This window comes from Nerophis ophidion, linkage group LG04 (assembly GCF_033978795.1).
Source record: "Nerophis ophidion isolate RoL-2023_Sa linkage group LG04, RoL_Noph_v1.0, whole genome shotgun sequence".
Classification (NCBI taxonomy): domain Eukaryota; kingdom Metazoa; phylum Chordata; class Actinopteri; order Syngnathiformes; family Syngnathidae; genus Nerophis; species Nerophis ophidion.
Genome location: NC_084614.1, coordinates 21,864,052 through 21,871,154, shown reverse-complemented (window position 1 = coordinate 21,871,154; position 7,103 = coordinate 21,864,052).

The window sequence follows — 7,103 nt, the reverse complement described above, 5'->3', positions numbered from 1 at the left end:
GTAGGAGGATTAGCAGTCGTTTTTAAAAATGACTTTAAATGCCGTCAGATCCGCCTGCAATCCTCCTTTTCAAGGTTCGAACCGTGCATGTTTGAGCTGGGGGGGAGGCGTGGCCTGCAGCTCCTGCTGAATTTCGGGAGATTTTCGGGAGAAAATTTCTTCCGGGAGGTTTTCGGGAGCGAAAATCCGGGAGGGTTGGCAAGTATGACTGTATATGAATCACATTTCCACATTTGAAGCAATCTTTCACGCAAGTATAATAATGCTATACTTTTGTATTTTATCTTTTAATACACATGTTTCACACTACAAATAGAGGAATTATTAGGCTGTGTGTTTTTTTTTAAGTAATTGATTTGACTTGATTTTCAACATCTTCACATGAACCCATAACCTAATAAAGCTCGGGTATCAAACTCAAGGCCCGGGGGCCAAATGTGACCCGCCATTTTATTTGGCCCTCGAAAGCCTGGGAATAATGTGTATAAATAAAGTACTGTAACGTTTCCTACCAAATTTAATTTATTTCTATTTTGGGAGAAAAATAAATGTACCCCATGTAATCGCAAATTATGTTAACTTAAATATTGTCTAATTATGCAAAACGATATTATCAAACATTCAAACCATTTTTAAATAGAAATAAATACTAATAATAATGATTTCAAAGCAAGTTAGCCATCAAATTGTGTGCAAGCAATGTAGAAGTAGCAATAGATTTTATGGTAATGTTGTAAAATTTACTGTGTTTTTTCACAGCATTTTTCTCTAAATGAAAGAAAAAAATACTTGTTTTACTGTAATAAACTGTCGTGCCTTTTGGGCATTTACAATAATATACAGAAACATTTAATTGTTGATTTGCGATAAAAAACAAAAAACAAACTGGCAACTCTGGTGCCAAAATTCTACTGTAAAATTGCAGTTTTTTAATTTACAGTAAAAAAAAAAAAAAAAAAAAAAAAACATTTGGAGTAAAATTTTGGCATTTGAGCTGCCTTTTTTTAAACCATAAAAACAGCAGTACTGTTTTCCCATTTACAATAATATACATTAATTTTGAGATGAAATTATTGCAATTTACCGTATTTTTTTTGCATTTTAGTTAAAAACTAAATGAAAAATAATAATAAAATAAATGCATTAAAGAATTGGGGTCAAACATAACTGCGATGTGGCTTTCAGTGAAAACAAATTTGACACCTCTGTAATAAAGGGTCTGTATTTACAGTATATAGCACTTTATTACACCTTGAATTAGGGCTGGGCGATATGGCCTTTTTTGTAATATCTCAATATTTTTAGGCCATATCGCGATACAGGATATATATATCTCAATATTTTGCCTTAGCCTTGAATGAACATTTGAAGCATATAATCTATGTGTCTACATTAAAACATTCTTCTTCATACTGCATTAATATCAGCTCATTATAAAATTTCATGCAGAGAGGGAAATCACAACTAAGGCAATTGACCAAAACTGTATTTATTAAACAGTTAATAAGCAGTGGCACAAACATTCATGTCATTTCAAAACAGAAAGTGCAATATTGTCAGAGACATTTTAAAACAAGCTATTAGTGCACTTTTGTGCATGATGTCACCAAGATATCAAAACAACACTAAATTAAAGTGCACCTTTTGTACAGAATGCCACTATAATAGTTTAAAACAAATAAAGTGCACTTTTGTGCATGATGTCACACAAGATATTTCAATAACTGTCAAATAAAAATGAGCTGCATAATAGGAAATCAAATAGTGGATGTCCTTTGCTGTGTGGTAGGTTACTGCGGACATTATCTCCTCTTGTTGTTGACTATATTTTTCATATGATGTTGATCTGGAAATGTTTGCCTCGGCATTTTGATGGTGTGGGCGTGTGGCACCGAACAGAGATGTTGACATGCGGAGTAAGCACTCTCCATTCTCTAGCACAGGGGTCGGCAACCCGCGGCTCCGGGGCCGCACGCGGCTCTTTGACCACTCTGATGTGGTTCAGCTGCATAATCGCCAAACCCCCCCCCCCCCCCCCCAATTATTTCGTGAGGTTTCCGGATTTTGGTGCCTCCCGGGGCTAATAGTCTCCGATTTTCACTCGGACAACAATATTGAGGGCGTGCCTTGTTGGCTTCACTTTTAACATCCTCTGCGACATGTCATCGCGCCCGATTTTACGCCATGCTATCTGCGCGCCAGCCGGACGCATGCATTTTGCTGCTTCTGTCATCACATGTACGAGATTGCAAGGCATACTTACTTAACAGCCACACAGGTTACACTGAAAGTTGTGATATAAACAACTTTAACACTCTTACTAATATGCGCCACACTGTGAACCCACACCAGACAAGAATAACAAACACATTTCGGGAGAATATCCTCACTGTAACACAACATAAACAGAACAGAACAAATACCCACAATCCCACGCAACCCTGACTCTTCCTGGCTATATTATACCCCCCCGCACCCAGTAACCCCACCCACCTCAACCGACGCATGGGGGGGTAAGCGGGGTTTGGTGCTAGCGGAGTGTAAAATATAGCCAGGAAGAGTCAGGGTTGCGTGGGATTGTGTGTATTTGTTCCGTTCTGTTTATGTTGTGTTACAGTCCATTTTCTACCGCTTATTCCCTTTGGGTTCGCGGGGGGCGCTGGTCCCTATCTCAGCTACAATTGGGCGGAAGGCGGGGTACGCCCTGGACAAGTCGCCACCTCATCACAGGGCCAACACAGATAGACAGACAACATTCACACTCACATTCACAGACCAGGGCCAATTTAGTGTTGCCAATCAACCTATCCCTCAGTCACAGAAGACATAATTTGCTATTTTAATATTGCAGTGTGTGCCTCTTCCTGTCAAAGTTTGTTGTTGACGAACCCCAAGATGAAGAGATGGAGGCAGGCATGGAGTGAGAAAACATGATTTAATTAAAACTAAACAAGAACAAACAAAAGGGTACTAACACAAAGCGCGCACGAGGCGGATAAAAAACTAAGGGAGCTAGCATGAGAGCTAGAAAACAAAAGGGAACTTAGCATGGACGCTAGCAAGAATCGAGCAGGAAACAGAAGTCGTACATGCATCCATCCATTTTCTACCGCTTATTCCCTTTTGGGGTCACGGGGGCGCTAGCGCCTATCTCAGCTACAATCGGGCGGAAGGCGGGGTACACCACTTCGCCACCTCATCGCAGGGCCAACACAGATAGACAGACAACATTCACACTCACATTCACACACTAAGGGCAATTTTAGTGTTGCCAATCAACCTATCCCCAGGTGCATGTCTTTGGAAGTGGGAGGAAGCCGGAGTACCCTGAGGGAACCCACGCATTCACGGGGAGAACATGCAAACTCCACACAGGAAGATCCCGCGCCTGGGATTGAACCCAGGACTGCAGGACCTTTGTATTGTGAGGCAGACGTACTAAGCCCTCTGCCACCATGAAGCCAGAAGTCGTACGTGTAATATAAAAACAAACTTGGAAGCAGGGAACAAAAGGCAGTAAGCTAAAAACCGCAATCAAACATAGCTTACTGCAACGCTGCATAGACAAGACAAGGTACGACACGACAAGAGTCACAAGAGCGACAAGAAGTGACATCGACGAATCAATAATCCAGCACTGACTGGAGGAACAAAGCAGGTAAAATAGGAGCGGGCTGATTGACACCAGGTGTGGCCAGGTGCCAATCAGCCGCAGCTGAGGGGAAACAAAGCACTCAGGGAGACGAACAGGAAGCTGAACCAAAATTGGACTAAGGACAGGAAACTCTAAACACACAGAGGAAAAAATAAAACACAAACAAACCTGACACTTCCGAATCGAATCCCACCATTATTTGGTGACAGTAAGTCTCTTCTCACAGAGACGTTGCCTTCTATGTGATTCATGCCGAAGCGTGCGAGTGGGGGGGTAAAAAGGGACGTACAGTAACAGACGGGCGTCTTCAAAGTCAGACCGTAGAGACGACAAAGGAGCCCGATGAAATGTTTCACGTGTGGCGACAAGCGGAGAACACCGCTGCCTACCCGGGAAGGCCTTTGGTGTAACCGCCAGGGAGGAAGATTCTCCTGGTAAATAACAGGTTGCCTTTCATGCCGTCTGCTCGGGCAACAGCTTGCAGACATTGTCAGGGAGGGAGGGGGGAGTAAAGGCTCGGGTGTTAGGTGTTTTTTTGGGGGGTTTTTTTGCACCACCAGCCAAACACATCACACTGCCAACTGCGATTTTTTTTTGTTTTTTTTGTCGCATTTCCTCTAAAGTTACAGGAGCGTTTGAACGGGCGTAATGATGCCTTTGGCCCAGCTACACTTTGTTTATGCACAGCAGGGGAAAATGAGCATAAGCAAGCTTTTCCCACACAACAGACGTGCCAACATTAGATTAGCTTCACCACACATTCTGAGCTAACCTTTTCTGACAGGAACGTATACTTTGCCTTGGTAAGTACTGTAGGTGTGCACAGCAGGGGGCCTATAGGTTTATATAGGGGTCCAAATACCAGGTTTTCACTATAATAATCTCTTTGGCAGGTGTGTGCGTGAAGGTGTGTGTGTGTGTGTGTGTGTGTGTGTAATGCATTACCAGTAATTGTATCTATTTAATTATAATACCAGATTACAGCACATGTTGACTAAAGTAGTGTTTTAAAGCAGTGGTTCTCAAATGGGGGTACGCGTACCCTTGGGTGTACTTGAAGGTATGCCAAGGGGTACGTGAGATTTTTTTTAAAATATTATAAAAATGGCAACAATTCAAAAATGCTTTATAAATCTATTAATTGAATAATACTTCAACAAAATATGAATGTAAGTTCACAAACTGTGAACAACAAATACAAATATGCAATATTCAGTGTTGACCGCTTGATTTTTTGTAGACATGTTCCATAAATATTGATGTTAAAGATTTATTTTTTTGTGAAGGAATGTTTGGAATTAAGTGCATGAATCAGGATGGATCTCTATTGCAATCCCCAAAGAGGGCACTTTAAGTTGATTTACTTCTATGTGTAGAAATCTTTATTTATAATTGAATCACTTGTTTATTTTTCGACAAGTTTGTATTTATCTTTATATCTTTTTTTCCAAATAGTTCAAGAAAGACCACTACAAATGAGCCATATTTTGCACATTTATACAATTTAATAAATCAGAAACTGATGACATAGTGCTGTATTTTACTTCTTTTTCTCCTTTTTTCAACCAAAAATGCTTTGCTCTGATTAGGGGGTACTTGAATTAAAAATATGTTCACAGGGGGTACATCACTGAAAAAAGGTTGAGAACCACTGTTTTAAAGGATTAAAACAAAAAATATTTAAAAAGTAGTTAGTTTGTAACACAGATTTCAGGGTGAAAATATAAAAAGGAAATTAAAAATTGCTAGATTTTCCTGAATTTTTTTGTAAACTGAATTTTTGTGTCTCTTTTTTTTTTAAATCTGACAGTGTGGAAAAACTTTAAATGCCTTGTAAGGGTTAGAAATTCTGTAAACATCCTAGTTTTCAAGTTTTAAAGCCTTTGAAATATATTTAATTTATGTTTGTTTCAGTCGTTTAGTATATAAACTATCAGACTGCGTGGTGGGTAGTAGTGGGTTTCAGTAGGCCTTTAAAGCCTAAAATCTTGCAAAATATATTTGATCTATCATATTTAGTATATTTCAGCCTGAAGTATTTTTAATGGACTTGTTCAAAGTGGCGAAAAATATGAATTTATGATCTTTTTTTGTTTGCGGTTTTTGGGAAGCTGACAAAATTGTGTCAAAGACAGTAAAAAATACATGTGAATTGTATTATATTTATATAGCGCTTTTTTCTAGTGACTCAAAGGGGGGGGGGTTGCAGTTTTTGGGCAGTTAATATTGTTGTCTTCAAAAAAATCTGACACTGTACAACAGGGGTGTCAAACTCCTTTTAGATCGGGGGCCACATGGAGAAAAATCTAATCCCAAGTGGGCCGACCTGGTAAAATCCCTGCACGATAACTTAAAAATTAAGACACCTTCAGATTGTTTTCTGTGTTTAAAAATAGAAGAAGCACATTCTGAAAATGTACAAATCATAATGTTGTTTTTTTACACTTACATGTTGTATTCTATCTTTGGACACATGTAGAAGAACTGTTTCTTTCATTCAAATGTATAAATTGAGGTGCGGAAACATCCGTTTAAAGTACTTTAAAAAGACCGACTCATTTTTTGTTGCAGTATTTGGGGAGCTAATATTTTTGTCTCCAAAAAATCTGACACTGTAGAAGAAAAAAAAAAACAATAAATCAATTTTCAAATAAAAATAAAATAAAAACACTAGATTTTTCCTGAAATTTTTGGAAAGCTGACATTGTTTGCTTTTTTTTTTTCAATCGTAACAGCCTAAAATATAATTTAAAGGAATTAATTAAAAAGCCTGAAATGAATTCCATATGTATAAATTGAGGAGCGGAAACATCCGTTTGAAGTAGTTTTAAAAGACGGACTCAATTTTTTGTTGTCGTTTTTGGGGAGCTAATAGTTTTGTCACCAAAAAATTGAAGAAAAAAAAACATTAAATCTAATTTAAATAAATTAAATAAAAACACTGGAATTTTCTTGAAATTTTTGGAAAGCTAACATTGTTTGCTTTTCTCCCAATAATAACAGTGTAAAATGTAATTTAAAGGAATACATTAAAAAGCCTGAAATAAATTCCATATGTGTAAATTGAGGTGCGGAAACATGCGTTTGAAGTAGTTTTAAAAGACGGACTCATTTTTTTGTTGCTGTTTTTGGGGAGCTAATATTTTTGTCTCCAAAAAAATGAAGAAAAAAAAAATTATATCAAATTTTAAATAAAAATAAATAAAAACACAAAATGTTCCCTGAAATTTTTGGAAAGCTGACATTGTTTGCTTTTTTTTTCTCCCAACTGTAACAGTCTAAAATGTAATTTAAATGATTCCATCCATCCATCCATCATCTTCCGCTTATCCGAGGTCGGGTCGCGGGGGCAACAGCCTAAGCAGGGAAACCCAGACTTCCCTCTCCCCAGCCACTTCGTCTAGCTCTTCCCGGGGGATCCCGAGGCGTTCCCAGGCCAGCCGGGAGA